General features: G+C 38.3%; 1 protein-coding gene across 1 annotated transcript in view; it reads left to right on the forward strand.

Annotated features, from left to right (window-relative positions):
• The first annotated feature begins 467 nt into the window (after window positions 1–467).
• The window catches only part of tbkbp1 (TBK1 binding protein 1), a 98,692-nt gene continuing 80,527 nt past the window's right edge, over window positions 468–18,632 (forward strand). Inside the window, exon 1 of the mRNA XM_061232264.1 lies at window positions 468–745. The gene's annotated coding sequence lies outside the window, so the exon portion shown is untranslated. The remainder of the gene's footprint in view (window positions 746–18,632) is intronic.

Here is an 18,632-nt window from a genome sequence, read left to right on the forward strand (position 1 = left end):
AAGAATTGTGTTATTTCAAAACATTTGCTAACAGTTATGTGTGTCATCATAATTAAGCCTTATTATTGTGGCTCTTCTTCATATCACCAAGCCAAAGGTAAACACTGGTCGCAAAACACCCGCCACATAAGCAAAATATTTTCTTGCCATTTCTTCCGTAAATGACTGGCACGGGGTTCTGGTGCGTTACAAGCTATCCCCTATAACGATGTACACTTGGTTTAATTTAACATCACTATCTTACATTCTGTCGTCAATGTTTTATACAATAGTATTAATTCCCACGACGACTGAACGTTCATTATGTGACGTCTCCAATTATTGATTTTAGAATAATGAATGTATTTATTTTAATCACAGTGCGTCCTCGCTAGATTACATTGCACGCACTTACATAACGTAAGACGCAAAACGTTTAGAAGGCGAATGTATCGGAGTGAGTGTACCTTCTCGGGCACATGGGTGTTTGAAAGACGTAAAAATTTTGTCTTCGCCCCATTTTTTTCGAGAGGTTGGCGTCCTCCTTCGCGTAGCAAGAATATTCAACAATCCACGCCCAGCGGAACACAGTAACTGAACACAGTAGTCTGATCTCTGCCTGTTAGCGCTACTGGAGAACTGTTCCACTAATAGCACGAGGAGCATCGACTAACATCAGCAGTCTTCAGGCATACAGCGAATGGGCATAGTTGGGACACATTTCGCGTTGTAATCATGGCACATCTGGACCATTCAATCTAATAGTGTAAGTATCCGTGTCTGTTTTCTGATGTTCTCTCACGCTGTCATATTGTTATCGCATGGTCAAGGAATTTTATCCTACATGAGTGCGTATGTGAAAATGCAGAGGCAGACGTTTCACAAAAGGAGGCGCTCCGCGTTTACAGCCATGTTGTGCTGTTCGCAGCAATAGTTAATATATAAATGAGAATCGAGGACAGGGATATCATTTTGAGATGCATGCATGGATGATGGGCCGTGATGTGATATACGGTTCATATTACCCTTCCTTTAGTTATTTGAGTGTCGAAGTTCTGTTTAATAAATGCAATCACAGATATGGTTATACTGTTCTACAAAGCTGAAGCATCTCCTTAAAGGGGACGTGTGGGGTTTGTTAGCGTCAGCACCACCGCGCTGGAGTTGCAAATCCTATAGCCGCAGAAATCGACGAACTTATATGCTTTGGTTATTTTGGTTCTTCTCAAATAAGCATCGCGTAATTAAGGTATGTATGGAGAATAGGTGAAAATACCGAGGCTTTCAGTAATTTAAAACACTCGTCTTTGTATCATACACATAGCCTACTTTTAATAGGCAACGTATTATTTAAGCCAAAGCCCGTAAATTGTAGCCTATACGTTCGGTACTTGATACAGTAGGCTATATATGACCACCATTTCCTTTGATGATGAACGAAGCAGAACTGTTTCGTGTTGCTACTCATTTAGTTAAGTCAATCACTTCCCTCTCTTGTCATTAGCACTGCAGAAACAGACAATGTGAAAATCATAAAATGCACTAGTGTGAAATACGGCGACAGAACATATACACATTAGAGGCTGCAGAGTGCAGACCTCGCCGTTCAGCAACTCGGTAAATAATTCTAGATTGATCGGTTCCAAACGTCAACACTGGTCATTAGCAAATTCTGCACCTGGGGCTTAACCCAGAAACTGACCAGTGTCATTCGGAAAGGGGGCAGCGGATAAAATGGAGACCTTGTTCTGTGGTGAGCTTATGCTAATTGACGACCCACATTTTTTTCTGAATCCTACTTTTCCCGATGCTATTTTTATTAATCAGTGATGACTATTGACATGTCTTATAGTTCTGCTAACTACTTAATCCCTAATTTGACGTCGTTCTTCTTAACAACTGCATCTTTTTTCACAATATACTGCAGTTTTACTAGTTTTGAGACGAATGTTTTCTTGTAATATCACCGAAGGACAGCTTGTTTCAAAAATGAATATACATGTAGCACCATTCTGTCAATACTAGTATGCTACAATTCATACTGGCTGGTTCTTTGTAGCTGTTCAAAGCAACTCGCTGTATTGATGGGACCCATTTGATTGTCTCATACTGTAGCTCTGTAACATCTGTGAGAATGCTCTCTACCAACAGTAAGTTGTCCTCTAGAGAGCGTGGAGTTTTAGCATTGACAGTGTTAGCCCCTGTAGTCTCTGGTGTGTCAGGTAGACTATAGGGAGATTCAGTGAATGTTGGACAGCTCCCTGGTACTGAACTGCCTCTGAATCACCGGACAGCGAGTCGAAATTGAGCGGCACACAATTGGCTCAAAGTGATCTTGTATTAAATATTGTAATAGCAGTTGCCTGGATTTAGGACTTGGTCTGCATTTTCAGTTATTTTGGGAATTTTTGGAAATAGCCATTGACATAGCAGCAGGGAAATTAGGATATGACACTCAGCTCTTAAATCTTTGCAAAATTTATGAGAACTTGTACCCTCAGTCCTCAAACATGTAAGTTATCTTGTGGATTTATGAGAAGACGTTTTTTTTCTGTAAAGCAACTGCCAGCCTTGTCCACCTCAACATTCCCCTATTTATTTTTGTCATATTCATACTATTTTATTTACCTACAGGGCTAATGTACTGTATAAGTTTAGGTTAAAATTCCATTACGGTTTTCTAGTGCATTTGGCAAATGTGTCATACAGTTATGATTCCTGGAAGAGGGATTCAGATTGCCTTCGTAGTGGTAGAGTGGGTAGAGTTGCAGACCCTTTGCCTGCTCACACACCATAATCCAGTCCCACGCATGGCTGAAGAGTGTGGTGATGTCAGAGAAGACATGTTCAGGGAGCAGCTTGTCTATGCCTTCCAGTTGACTGGTCAAAACGTCAGCTCCTCTGCTTAATAGCAGTTGCTCCAAATTCAGTTGTTCCAAAATCATTAGCATTACCATGGGGTGTGTGGTGGCTTCTGTAAAGTGCTGAATGAAAAAAAAAAAGGAAAATAGTTGTTCATATTGACATAAGGAAATGGGCTAACTTCTAGAACTCTCTTAGGTAGCAATTTGAGAAGTAATCCTTATTATGTTTTTTATTTATAAAAGGGGGAAAGCCAACAGGGATGCCAGTAGTGATTAGATCATAATGTAGAAAGTGCCATGGGGGGAGTCAAACCTGTGGTTGTAGCAGGGATTAGTATACGGGTTGCCAGTCAGCCACCCTACTGACTCCACTGTATGGCATCCCATTTCATTGCATTAAACAAGACGGCAAGCAAACATAACAATTTGAAGACATGTTGATAGATTTGATCAAGAATATAACACAGTAGTGTGTTTTTTCTTATCTGAAGAGAGATAAGCATTGGAAAAATGCACTGACAAGCTGCAAATCTGTTTTTGTCAGGTTTGAGTGCAACAATGCTGCTGTACCTTACTGAGCACCCTAATCCAGGGTGTCTGGAGAAGGGGTATTAATTCAAAATAATCCTCAACTGCTGCTTTTGCCTCACAGATCAGTGTGTCAAAAATAAATAAAAACATATCTGAGAATAGCTGCGTTTACATGAAGAATATTTCTTCATTACAAATAATTTGTTCCAGTTGAAGATTCCAAATGAACCGTTTACATGCCCGCCGAATACATTTTATCCGATTAAGGTGTGTATTTACATGCCAAGCATTTAATCAGAAAACATTTTGACTTGCGCTGAATGATCTTGCGCAGCTACACAATACACGTTTCTTGCAGATCTCAAAATATGCCATGTGTATTAGATACAATAATTGCATTTCTCCTGTCACTTTTCAGGCAGCAGTGTCAGCTGGATATAATTATCTTGTAACTGAACAAGAGAAGGCGAGCGCAATCTCCAATAAGTTCATCCTTAAGTTCATAAAATTGGCTGGGTCAGAACCCATGGCTTTTAGACCTTTGGCAGTCTTTAAACTTTTCCAGCGTTTTTTTATTTGGTCAATATTTTTGTGGATTCCGCTTTCATTTTGCAACTTGCAGAGAAGTCAAGAAAAAAAATCTACATTATACTCTTAAAATGATCTGTTCTAGCCAGTATTATTTGATCTCCTCTTTTCTAGCTTACAACATTAGCCTACCTACCATTAACCTTTATCCAAATCAAATTGTATCATTTACATTTTTGATCAGTAGCCATTTCTGCAGCAATTCAGGTTAAGTGCCTTGCTTAAGTGTACAAGTGTGTTGTACCTGGGACTCAAACAGCCAGCTACTGGCTAGCTACTTCTTTTATTGAACTGTTGGCAACAGGCTTCTGTGCTTATTCTCACTAGTTCCTTCAAATATGATACATTCAGTGAATTTCGTACAATAATTAGAGTAGACTATGAGCCAAAAAACTTTGTTCACATTGCTTTGCAGAAACAGGAGGCATGAGTCGTCTTAACCAGTGTATAACACTTTTAAAATGTCTGCATTGTTAGCTTCACCATCAGTGCTCCTGTACATGGCTCATCCAATATTCAATTTTCAGTGTTTAAATCGCATTTTTATGACTTTAACATTGCTTCAGTGGCTGCCAATGAGCATGAAAAAGGAGAGGCAGGGAATTTGCCTGTAAATGGATTACAGTCCTAGAACTTTTCCTTTATTGTTTTTTTTTTACTGCATATCCATTACAACTTAAAACCAGGTGTCTTTTCTTTATAGATAAAGGATTTCTCATCTCATTTTCTCACAATCAGCCTAATCAGCCACTGGCTTGGTATGCTTGTCACTTTTGTAAAATATTCACATTTGAAATCAATAAATTATTATATGGAGGTTAGTTTTCTTGCTCCCTACATTCACCAGCTGCATCTGCCTGAATCCAATGAATCCACTGGTGAAAAGTAATCTGTTTCAACTGACTAACATGTCTGTTTCATTATCACAAAATGCAAAAACATCCTCGGGTCATATAGTGGGGTCCAAAAGTCTGAGATGACTTCTGAAAATGCTTCTATTTTGCATTCTTTTCTAATTTAATACAAATATTTTCATTACTAATTATATTATCAGCATAACAATTTGAGTGAAAATTAATTCATTTCTGAATTTCTTAGTATTTGTATGTCCACCTTAATGGCAACGTGCACTCAAGCATGGTCTCCAGAAATTTTTGCTAAATCTGATGATTTATGTTATCCCAGCATTATTTGACAATGTTCCAAAGAACATCTTGTGATGTTGCTGAATGCTTGGCTCTTCAAGTGCCCCCATAAATCTTCAATGGGGTTGAGGTCAGGTGATTGTGGATTGTCCAGCACTCCTTGCTCTTCTTTGGTCTTCTAGTAGTTCTTGCAAAGCTTTGAAGTAACTTTGATTTGTTAAAATTTTTCAAAATCCTAAAACTTTCGGTTTATTTCAAGGATTACACAAAAAAAAAACCCCCACAGATTTTTAATGTGGTCTCAGTCTTTTCGACCCCACTGTATGTCAGCTCTGAAAAGCACTGAATGTGGCCCCATCTTCTACTTGACGGCAACTTCATCTTTCTTAGCACTCATCTCAACCTCACTCATCATAATCCCCACAATTTTCACAAGCTATCTCAAGGATTTAAAAAAGTACTTTGATGTCACGTTGGTCACTTTGATATCACTCAAATAATGTTTTGAAATGTAATTCCAGTTCTGGCAGCTCTCTTCCTTCCTCTTGTCTGAACCTGCCATACCTGCCTTTTTCAATGATCACTTATCCAACATTCATGTAACTATTATCACACAGCTCACAATAAAAAACTGGAAAATGAAAACTATTCATCTGTTCATCTAAAACTGTTCATCTGAGAGTTTTGAGATCTCTGAAGAATAGTTTAAAAAGTATAGCAAAAAGTGACAAGAAAGTCCTACCAAGGACAGTCTGAACATTTGCTTTTGAATGCATTTGGCTCTGTGAACTGTGTGATTTTCGCACAATTGTCCTTGAATGGTTGACGGTTTTATGTGGAAAGGAAAATAGACAATGGGTAATAAATGTGTGGCAGCCGGCAATGTTCTCACAGCTAGTAGTTCTTATTGCACAGCCAACCACTGCAGACTCACTTATTTCTGCTGTGCCAACCACTTTGGATCATGTCATGGTCTTTCTATTGACATCAGACTTTAAACAGACCTGTGAGAGCAAGATTTTATGGAATATGAGGCCTTTACTTAACAAAGACAGCTTTTAACAGGGACTGCCAGTTCCTTTCCATGGTAGCTGAACCAGACATGTCAACAAATATATTGAATGTACTTTCATTCATCTACCCAGTTCTGCTGCATACATTCTGATTTGATAGCATAAGCATTCTAGACTTGTTCAAGAAAAGGGCATTCATTACAGTAAATAATTCAATTGTTATTATTTTTAAAGTTTAACTCATTAATGCTTTGAAATATGTATATGCTTCGATGCTCATGCATGCACGTATTCACACACCACAGATCAGACTCGAGTCGCACTTGAGTCGCACATACACGACTCTGACTCGTCAATAAGGACTCGTGAACAATATGAGTTTTAAGAAGTGAAAATTACGAAGTGAATAATGTCACAGCCAATGATTATTTTTCAGTTATTCATATGAAAGATATTCCTATTCTACACCAAATGCCTTTTTACGCACCACACCCTGCGCCTTTTAGTAGTAACCATAGCAACACCCTACACTGTATTTCTTGCAGCATAGCTCGCTAAGATTACAGTTCCACATGTTGTGGCCTGGCCGAGCCAAACAAAATGATTGCAACTAGCAAAATGTGGAGAATTAAAATAAAAGATGCGGGAGCAACCACGTCAAATTTCAACAGACATTTGAAAACTCATATAAGGTAAGTCAGTTTACCAGCACCGGGGCTGATCTCACTGCTGTTCTCTATTGCATTAACATAACTTGTGTTTCAGTTTAGCTCATGTTCATGTCACCATTTAATCAGCATAACAGAACACATATTTTCTTATTTTGTTGACTGTCAAGTTTTAGCGATGTTGGCTTGCATTTCAAATGGTTGATCTTGAAAAGTTATGCAAGCTAGAGAACCACGAGCGTAAGGTACAGTAACAATAAAACAAAGTTCTTCAGGTTGGCTTGAAAAGCCCCGTACATTTTCATTGTCAAGGTACTTCATGCAAGCAGCTGCGTTTGATCTGGAGCCTGAACAAGGGTTGCACTATTTTAAACCTTTCAACATGACCTTAAAGATCAATATGCAAGCAGGACAGCAAGTGATTTTGAATGTCTTGAGGTTCATAAGGTGACGTTATGTACTGGACATTGTTTGGTGTTCCAGTGTCATACAAATATGAACTTCAAGAGAGCTTGTTTGTAATTGACGTCAACATTAAAAGCTACCGTAGAAACAAGGTTTGCCATGTACTGTGGTTGCATGCGGTTTTAAAATTATTTATATTATATTATATTATATATTTTACTATGGAATAGTGCAATGGCATTCCTTAGGATTCAAGATTCTCCTATAGCATAATGTAGATATAGTCCCAAGATCATAGCTCCCGATTTCTTGCATATCTAGCCTCATTAGATTTTTTTGAATGATTAAAGTAAATGCTTAACAGTTACCTTTCATTTAAAAATGTAAAAGTATGAGTATATTAATAAACCAATACTGCAACGTGATTAAAATTCCAACACTTTCTAACTTTCTTTACAAATAAAGTTATAATTAGCCTTGTCCTAGACTAAATGTAATTGGAGATTATCCATACAATGCTGCATTTTAGTCCTGGACTAACCGGCCCCTATTTTGTTATTGACCATCATCTTATATTACAGCCCATGGTAATGTTTACATTATAAGTCATATGAGTCACACAGACTTCTTAAAAAATAGAATGGTTATTTATTTTATATAATTTATTGATATATAAATTACCTACCACACCACACCTGAGGTTTTGGCAAGCTTTTCTCCAGCCATCTTAAGAAAGGCTTTGCCAAAACGTTGGCTCAGGCGTGGTAGTTCATTGATATATGAATAAATAAATAAAATAACCACAGTTGACTGCCCCTGATAATACTGCTTCTTGAGTTGTCACACACTTGATGTCATATACAAAATATGTCTTCTACTCTTCTGGTTTCTATATTTTCAATTAGCTTAGGAATCGTGATGAATTTCTATAGCCATACAGCTGTTTAGGCTGCACCATTCTAGAGACTTGAGACTCGACTTGGAATCTAGCTCAGAGACTTGAGACTTGACTTGGAATCTAGCTCAGAGACTTGAGACTTGACTTGGACTTGCATTTGAGGACTTGTGAACACCTCTGTTACACACGCATGCACACATACAATAGATGCAGTATTTTATAATATTACACTATGTATGGTAGCTTTGGAAGAAAAAAAATTGTCCACTGCATTGTTGTACTAACCTGCTTGCTGTTAGGGGGGCGACATGGCTCAGGCAGTAAGAGCAGTCGTCTGGCAGTCGGAGGGATGTCGGTTCGACCCCCCCCCCCCCCCCCCCAGGCTGTGTCGAAGTGTCCCTGAGCAAGACACCTAGCCCCCAAATGCTCCTGACGAGCTGGTCGGTGCCCTGCATGGCAGCCAATTGCCGTCGGTGTGTGAGTGTGAGTGTGTGTGTGAATGAGAAGCATCAATTGTTCAGCGCTTTGGATAAAGGCGCTATATAAATGCCTACCATTTAGATTCAAGAAAAGGGTTTTGTAAGCATTTTTCTCATTAATAAATGGATGCATTTTGCAGTTTTTTGTATTTCATGCCAATGTCATTTATCTGTAATTGAAGTCCAGTTGTACTGTCATTCCAGTGTTAGTAAATGTGTTTGCGCTCACAATGCATATAGGTAATTCCACAGTAATGGCAACCTGAGCCTGAAAAAATAAACATACTTACTTCCCAGTTAAACTTATTATGTCCCAAACAGTCAATTGTGACCATTTTGAAATCTAAAACGTAGGCTAACAACAGGAAAATGCTTAAAAAATGATTTATTAGTCCCATTACCATTGAAGTCAATGCTATTTGGCAACCATCTTGAAAACATTCAAAACCTTTCAGCTGGTTTTCTCAATGTCAAAACTGACATTCAGAACCATTTTAGATGACATTTTCAGACATCCATAACACTGGTATCTCCTCATAAGAAGATATAAATATTTTCAAAATTGCTATTTTTATGTTCAGCCAAGCCTCCTACATTAAATGGATATGAAACTTTTAAAATGTAGTCTCCCAAAAATACCTTTTTTTTGCGTCACATCCATAAAACAACATTTTTCAGATTTTATCTGGCTTAACAGTATTTTTACAATTATTTTTTGGGCCCTTCCCCTCAGCCAAGTGGGTGTTATGATTATATGAAAAAAATGTTATCATGTAAGAAGAGTCATTTTTCTGAGGGACTTTGTCATTTTGTGTCCAAATGTCATATTCATAATGCTGGAATTGCCTATAGAACGTTCAGCATTGCTGATACCAGCCCATGAATCATTGAAAATACTGTAAACATTCCATCTAGTCTAGAACCATGGTTTTATGTCAGGTATATCAGTAATGAAGTCCAGGCAGCTCAATCAGACTCTGCCACACCTCCAGAAATTTGCCTATGGTGTGTAAAGTAATACGTACACGTATTTTTGTTTCGCAGTCAGTCATTTTTTAAATGTAGTCTGCGTTTTGCATCTCTTTCAGAATGAGTTCTTGAAATTCATAGCAGTTCCACCCACAAATTCAGTGCATGCTGTGTCACTGTCATAAGCCTGACACATCCTTACCATTCTGCTTCATCAACTGAAGTGGAGAGCTATATTTAGTGAATGGCAGTTTCTCTGCAAAATCATAAAACATTTGAATCCAAATTTTCTGTATTTAGGTTCTAGAATATTTTTATGACAACTTTCAGAGGACTAAGCCCAAAATAATGGGATCTCTTTTTGGGAAGCTTTGGCAATTCCCAAATGCAGTCTAGGATTTTCTTTCTTGATTTTTTTGGGTTGTCATACAACAAGAGTAAAAAAAAAAGGGGGGGTGTAGAGAGTGTGTTCCCCCTACATACCTCCTACCTAATTCTCAAAATGCAGTGCAGTCCATGAGTATTTGGACAGTGGTACAATTTCTGTTCTTTTGGCTCTGTACTCATACACATTGGATTTGAAATGAGGCAAAGAAATGTGAGGATAAAAATGCAGACTGCCACCTTTAATTTTAGGGTATATACATCCATCTCTGTAGGAATTACACCCTTTTTTATAGACAGACCCTCCATTTAAAGTATTTAGACAGTTGACTTTTATTAAAAAATGGTAGACAGAAATTAAAATAACCTGTATTTTTAATAACACACTACTGACAACCAATCTCAGTGACAACCATCAAAACCATACCATACCCTCTCTTCTGCCAATCACTGCCTGGCTGTGGCTCTCAGCATCATATTCATAAACAATACATTGGAGAGTACAAGAGGAGGACTGTGCCATCCTTCTCCACTACAGCTTCTGTGCTGTAATATTATAATCAATGGTTTCACACTTTTGTTGTCGTCTTTAATATTAGTATGACACTCAGCCTCAGAGTGATGATATCAACATAAAGCATCGTTGTGAAATTGTTCACAAGAAACAAATTCAACATCATGGATGAGCATATTTCAAAATGTTTTCTATCATCATTAGACATTTTTTGCTATCTATTGTCATTCATTTTGAAGACACACTGGCGCTCAGCACTTCTGGGACTCATTGGTTAATCAGGTTCAATTGAACCTCCGTTCAATTATACAGTTAATGAAAATCTGTTAACTGGTGACCCCCGGGTGCCAGGGTAAGAGTGAGAGTCTCTTGTCTGCAGACCTGCTGGCCCCTCGGTCTGAAACGTGCGGGGAATTCACCACAGGCTTGGAAGTGTGGCCGTCTGTCATCCTCTTCTCATCGCACCTCGTTACTAATGGTCATGACTTCATGGCTGTGCACTTCATTTGCAGTGCTGTTGTCCAAACCCATGAGACTGCCGGCCAAATCTAATTCCAGGGACTGAGGCACAAGAGCGACTCAGATTTTTCAGCATACTGTACCCGCTGAGCTGAAGGCACAAGCCAGCTTCCTGTGGGTGCTCTTTACTCCTTTGTAGCCACTTCTTTGCTTCTTGCACAGATGGAATTTGTAAGGACTTAGACTTTGTCGGGTATTGTAGTAAGAGGGGACTACAGCTGCAAGTACAACAATGAATAAAAAAGCTAGGCAGTAGCACCCTAGATTGTCTACAAGGAGCCACTTGGAAGGAACACTATACTTTGCTTGACAGAAAAAAACAAGACTGGATGTTGTTGTACAGACACAAATTGTTTTTTTGTATTTGTTCTACTAATGGTCTGTTTTCATTACAACTGCTGCATTAAGCTTGCTTTTGTTGGCCATTTAGGCTAGGTCTGCTGTGAAGCATTTGTGACAAATGTTTTGTGAAGTGCAATTTTAACAGTGTTATACAGAGGAGATGCTGAGTTCCGTCTGCAAAATTGAGTTTCCATTTATAGTATAATCCCACATATCCAACCCTGTTGAGAGGAGAGGTATGCAGAAAATCTCTCGTTTTGAAAAATAAGCAGGGCTGCCAAAACAGGTTGGGATACTGAATATGTAATTTATTAAATACAAACATATTACAAACATTTTGAAACATTTTAGTGAAAAACTATCCAACATCAATACCCAGAGGTGTATTTTACATGTGACAGATGTAATGCTGACCAAACCTACCTTTCTAGGAATTCAGGAATTGTTCCAATAGTAATAATGTAGCCAGTACTTATGCTAACGTAAGTACTGTACCTTGCACATTAGTTTTTTCACTCATTGCTGTAATTATTTAGCATTTCATGCTTGTGGATCAATTCATTTTTTCAAGCTGATGCTATAATGTTGCATTTAAAATACCTATTTTACTTGCAGTGAGCTCATACAATATTTTCATAAACCTGCTCAATTATTCACATTATTATGAGTCATATCATTTCTAGACATTAACAATCCATATTTGAGAGTAGGCATTAATAGCATTAATCATATTTACCCAAATGAGCTCCGTATTGCTGTTGCTTTTATACAACTGTAAGGCATTTACGTGGTCCTATTCATACATACTTCATATTCTGTAAATGTCACACCTCCTGAGAGCTTGCTCCTGAGAAAATGTTTTTCTCATGCCGGCATACAGCTACATGACAAAGGGGAACAGGGGAGCTGTCTCACCTGCTAACACCCATTGGATGAGAGACATTATACAATACTGTCTTTATGTTTGAGAAAATGTCATACTTCCTCGGAGGGACAGTTTTTTTTTTCCGGAATACAGTGGCTGTGTGATGGAGATGGGGTTCGTGAGAGGGGTGCTGTTGTGGCTAAATTGGGAGATTTTCCAAACTTTCTCATTTACCTTACTCCACTTAACACTATATAGCTAATGGCAAGGATACAGTATTCCAGAAGTACACTATTTCCCCTTCTCTCTAGTGTTCAGTACCAGACCTGGGTCTAATACATTTTGTATTCATTTTGTATATTTTGGATTCAAATACTTTTTCTGTGCTCTATTGATCTTGCCTGGTGGCTGGTGCAATTGAGCCAACCAAGAGCACCAGAGGGTGGGGTTTACACTTTATGAGAGTGGTTAATAGGTTCCAATACACCAGATGACCTCAGTAAAGCACAGAAAAGTATTTGAATCCAAAACAATTATGTATTTGACCCAGGTCTGTTCACAACACTACAGGAGTGGGGGTGAAATGCACTATGCCATTCTGTCAAAGTGGAGCACAAACCTGTCGCTGTCACTTTGCGATGTTCCTCTGGTCACTGAGTCACTTTTTGCTTAGTCTGCATAGCATATTACTAATCATTTCATTTTTAGCAGTCGGGATATTTGATCACAAGACTTAGACTTAGGCTTAACAAGTGGACAAAGGGAACTTGAATGTACAGCACTACACTTTGAAAGTGATGGCTTAATTTTTCCTCTGTCTTTGCTCAGTCATTGCTGATCTGTTATTTGATCTGTTACTCTATCGTAGTGAAAACGGCCAAGAAATTACATTCATCTGGTATCGTGGAAGTAAAAATGGTGTATACACTATGTGGATGTTTTCACATACCTGTGACTTGGTTAAACAAATTCACCTCTTCTTCTCACATCAGATAACTCATTTATTCATTCATTCATTATCCTAACCTGCTTATCCTGAACAGGGTCGCAGGGGGGCTGGAGCTCAGCAGACATTGGGCAAAAGGCAGGAATACACCCTGGTCGCCATCAGAGAACTCATTGTACAGTATCATTTTATTTGACAGTGTATTCTCTGAGACACAACATGTAACAAGTCTGAGCTAATCTGTCTGCCCTTTGTAGCTGAATTTGGACTGCAGTGAGTGTAGGTTGCCTACTTCTCAGAGGGAGGACCATTAGGCTTGGCAACAGAGTTAATAGGCCGTGGTACCAGATGTTGTTAGTAAATTCCTGCAACGCTCTTGCACACTAGATGTGTGCACATCATGTGCACCTGGGAATAAATTTTGGGTCGGTTCCAAAAATAATGAATATGATTTGAATTAATGTGGAAGGTCTGCTTGAATCTCTTTTATTAGGAAGAGCTCCTTGACTAAACTAAAAATGGCATCAAAGAAGTGCCCAGCTATTATGTTTTTTTTGACCTTCTTGAAACAACAAATGGAGTAAGTTCTTGAAAATTTGGATGATGAACAGGCTTCCTGACTAATTGCACAGTGTGAAATTAATTTAGCATTTCTTCTATTCTGTCTCTTTCTCTTTTGCTTATTCTGTTCCGTCTCTTTGGCTATATTCTTCCATCCATGCAAAATTAATATAAGTGTGCATTTATGTAAGCCACTTATACTTTGACAAATTTAGCTGATGAGGAGCAAGAACCTTGATGCATTGCAAGCTCCCTGGCGCATGCAGGCATTATGAGTCCCATGCTGTGGAATATTCATGAGCAGCTTTGTGAGTCACGAGGGGCATAAAAAAAAGTTAAAAAAAAGGATATAATTGCACTGATTGCATCTCAAATCTTCCTCTGAGATGTTCAGTGTGCTTAGAATAACTGACTGAAATCCACCTTTTTTTCCTTGCACTTCTCGTTTGCGTCAGCCTGAGGTGACTCAATATTTAAGACTTTCTTTTTACGGTATCTATTTCTGGTTTCGAGACTTGTCAGACAGTTGTTTAGTGAGACAGACGCGGCTGTTTTTCTGGTTCTTTTCAAATAAAGGCACAACAATAATAAATGTGTTATAATGCAGTCAGGCCTGAAATTTGATCATTTTTAGGGCAAGGCCACTTCAGCCTTGGCAAAGCGAAAATGTTACCTGGCCAAAATGGGACCAAGCCCAAATCAGTGGGCGGTAAGCCCAAAATGTAAAGTGTAAGGCAACACTGGCTTTTGGCCCGTCTGCCCACTTTACAAGATGCAAATTGGGGTTGAGAGTTTTAGAGCACAGAGGGGAGGTGAGAGAAAAGAGGGGCAATAGAACCAGTGAGTAACATGACATAGGCATGTACTAGTATTACTAACAAACTACTAAAGTGCCAAATACAGAGCTATAGTATATACAGTAGAAAAGGGAACTGGAATGGAACAAGGTTTATAGCTAACCCAAAGAAAAGAAAAACACTGCCTGGCTGTCACAACTCAAGTACAGGTGGTTTGAAATGAGCAGGGTAATTTGGGCAGTTGTATTAGATCGGTTTGAATACATAATAGGCTATTTACCCATCAATCAATAAGGAGTGGAGATTTGAATTAGTTTATGTAGAATTAGGTTTTTAAAAGAGCCTGCAGAGTTTCGGAAAATGGTCTTGTGGACAGATGAGACCAAGATTCAGAATGATGGCAAGAACAAAGATTGGAGGCCAAAAGGAGTTGCCCCAGATCCCTAGCAATCCTACTTATCTGTGAAATGTGGTGGGGGTGTTATAGTTTGGGCATTTATGGCTGCCAGAGACACTGGCTCTCTTGCCTTCATTCATAATGTAACTGCTGATAGCAGCAGCAAAATGATGAGGAGTGCAGAGGCATCTTCTCTGCTCAAGTTCAACCAAATGCCTCCAAACTCATTGGATGGCACATCATACTTCAGCAAGACAATGGGCCCCATGCAAGAACCACATATACGAACAGATTTGTTCCTAAATAGCTTAAATCTCTTAAAACTATTGATTAAAGAGAACTTGGCGCATTAACCAATCTTAGGTAGGAAGAAATCTTAACAATATTTACGAGTAGTCCCGTGTACATACTGCTAAAGCAATAAATAAGTTTTTCAATGCTAAAAACTTGAAAATTCTTGACTGGCCAAGGAATTCACCTGATCTGAATCCAACTGAACATGCATTTTACGTGGTCAAGAGGTTCAGCTGTCCAGACCAAATGTCAGAATGGTGAAGAAATGTGATCTAACCATGGAATGAATGCCAAACATGGTGGTTTGAGTATCTCAGAAACTCAGAAACCCATCTCCTGTGATTTTCATGTTTCAATGTTTTTAATTAAGTAATCTAATTCTTTCTGAAAAACAAAATTATTGGCACCCCTAACAATTATTGTTAATAAAATCAAAGTTAAATTGCCAATAAAGTTTTAGTTATTTTAGTTAATCTCAGTCTATATTGTGTCACTTCATGACTTCCTGTTTCACTAATATAAAATTTAGACTGGGGTTAAATTAGTCTGGAGTTTGGCAAATATCTTTAGAATTACGACCTGAAGAGAGTGCTATAGCCATACACACCATTAACATGCTTCGTCTCAATAACGGTATTACTTTTGGTGTCCATTTGTGTGAATAATGGTACTATTTTTTAGTTTTCAGTATTTCTGGGCATATTTTTATAATCTTTAGTATAAAAAATATATACTTTTAGTATAAAAGAACACATTCGAGATTTCCAAATATTCATTTTTCCAAAAGATTTTATTTTACAGAGACATTTTTGTATTTAATTTTAAAAAGTAACATTACTCTCAGCAATTGACTACTTTTTACATAAAACTTGATCAGAAGCAAGGAGCCAACCAAAATCTGCAGAAGAACTGTGGCAAGTTCTCCAACATGCTTGGAACAACCTCTTATAGAACAATTGTCTTATAGAATTGCAGGACAGTGTTGGCTATCTCAGAGTGATGCAGTTTTGACGCCGAAGGGTGGTCACAAAAAATATTGATTTGATTCAGTTTTTAATTATTCTGTATTCTGGCAAATTACTCAAATGTAAATGCAATGTAAAATGTATAGTATGTTTATTTAGGACCTTTCATTGATTATTTTTGAAAGATTCTTATCTCTACAGAATGTTATACAAGTGCCTAAGACTTTTGCACAGTACTGTATTTTCGTTCTCAGGCCCCAGGCGCCCATACCATGTACACATATTAAAAGTTAAAGCACTTTCAACAAGGCTTCTATAAACATTCTCTAAAATGTTCTTGCTTATATGGTATGAATCCAAGTTTCTGATTAGATTAAAGCGCTGTATTGCTTCTTCTTTTTTTAAATGCATTGTGTGTTGACTTATAGTACATTCAAACTTAAAGCACATTCAAAAAAAGTTCCTAAATATTTAAACTCCTCTACTCCTCTCTGGTCGATCTGTGAGGAACTCTTTAAGCCACTGTATAACGTGGCTGTTGGTGTTAATGTGACAAAGCCACATTAATCAGAGTAGATTTCTGCATACAATTAAAAGCTGAACTAAAATCTATAAATACAAGTCTGGCATAACTCTTATACTGCTGTAGATGTTTGCTAACAGTATTCATCAGTATCAATGTTGCATCTCCAGTACCTCAGCCCTTCTTGTCGGCAAACTGAAGTTGGTCAAACCATTCACTTAGAGATGTTGAAAGATGATTGACTATGACCCTCTCCATACATTTACACAGGATGCTGGTCTGCGCAACTGGTCTAAAATCATTGAGCTCTGTTGCTCTGGGCTTCTTAGGGACAGGAATGATATTGGAGAGCTTCCATGTTCCCATTTATCGAGGATGCCAATAATTCTTGACCCCACTGCATTCTGAGTTGTCTCAGAAAAATGCCATCTCCTTCGGCCAATGCAATAGTTTCTTCTCACAAAGACATATTTGCTCTTACCAGAGGACAAATCAGTGCCTTTGACTTGAACGCTATACTGTACATCACCCAGTATTAATGAAGCAGTACGTACAGTACTTCAAAGCTTTGGTTTGAGACTGCCAGAACAGTCAGGCATTCAAGTGATAAAGTATTACATTTCCTTACTTTATGATATTTATTGTGAATTTAAAGATGGTAGATGTTTTGGAACCATTAAAGGAAACCATGTCAGACCATAGATCCTTTCCCAGTCCCTTGTATCTTACCCAGGGCAAAGACCTTGGTCAGGAGCCCAGTTTTCCATTAACTCTGTTGATAACAAGCCCACAGCCCTTGCCAATACTGATGCATATTGCTGAGGTGGCAGCTCCTCTGTCTTGTGTAATATGAGGCACACTGGTCTGTCCATTCCAAGTTGCTGTCTGCTTACATAAAGGAAGAAGGGATCATGTACCAGGGCTGAGTTCTGTTTCTGAACATCATGCTCAATGTGAATCTTTTAAAAACACTGTGTTAGACAGTGTTAGACAGGTAGCACTTAAATTATGTCACATGAATTGGCATTAACTAATAAACTTCTGAGAAGATAATCTGTACAGCTTTGTTAATGTAATATGTGTTAATGTATTTCTAGCCTGCCTGCACAATATGCATGCATGCTCATCACAAATGCATCAATTCATTGTCGCTTTTATTTTTATCTGACATCTCAAGTCTTCTGAAAGTCCAGGAGTCTTTCGAATTTAGACATGCCTCTGTATGTAATTCTGAGCCCAAGTAACTTCCCTGTCTGCGTGATTCACTATTTGGGTATTTTCGGAATTTACCGGTTTCCCAGGATTCCTTCTAAGTCAAATTTTTCTTACTTCCTGCTTTCTCTCTATTTATGTTTGTAGATAGCACTAATCTACTAGTACCAACTAACAGATTTTGTTGTAATTATACTAACACACTAATTTGTCTGCCTAACTAACAGTCACTAGTTTTTGGTAATTATACATTTAATTGCGTATACTAACAGATTAACTTTATCTCTATTTCTATACTGCTCTATAGCTCCGCCTCTCTGTTCTATCTCTAAATTGCCTGCCTCTAATTCTGTGAAGTGTTGGAACCTGCTCTCCACTATCACTACGTTCCTTAACTCTGTGCAATTGTCTACTCCGTAATCTGGAGCCGGTGTATTACATTGTGAATCCAGTCCGCGTCTTTGTGCATCCCTTGTTATTGTATTATTGCCTTTCATGTTTCTCACCTGATGTATATTTGTTAGATCATCCTCACTCCCATGCCCCGCCTCCCTCACTGTATTTAAACCCCAATCTCAGTGTGCACACTTGTCAGAACGTTGATCATAGTTTCAGAGCCGATTCTTTGTAAGCCTGTAATTCATGAGATTCTTATGACACCCCTTTGCCTGATTCCAAGTTTGCCTTGCCCCTTTGATTTGTTTGCTTTTGATTTTTGGTTGTTGATGTACAATTTGTTTTTTTGACTACTCTCTTGCTTTGCCGTTTTGTACC

Source organism: Conger conger, chromosome 2, assembly GCF_963514075.1.
Source record: "Conger conger chromosome 2, fConCon1.1, whole genome shotgun sequence".
Classification (NCBI taxonomy): Eukaryota; Metazoa; Chordata; class Actinopteri; order Anguilliformes; family Congridae; genus Conger; species Conger conger.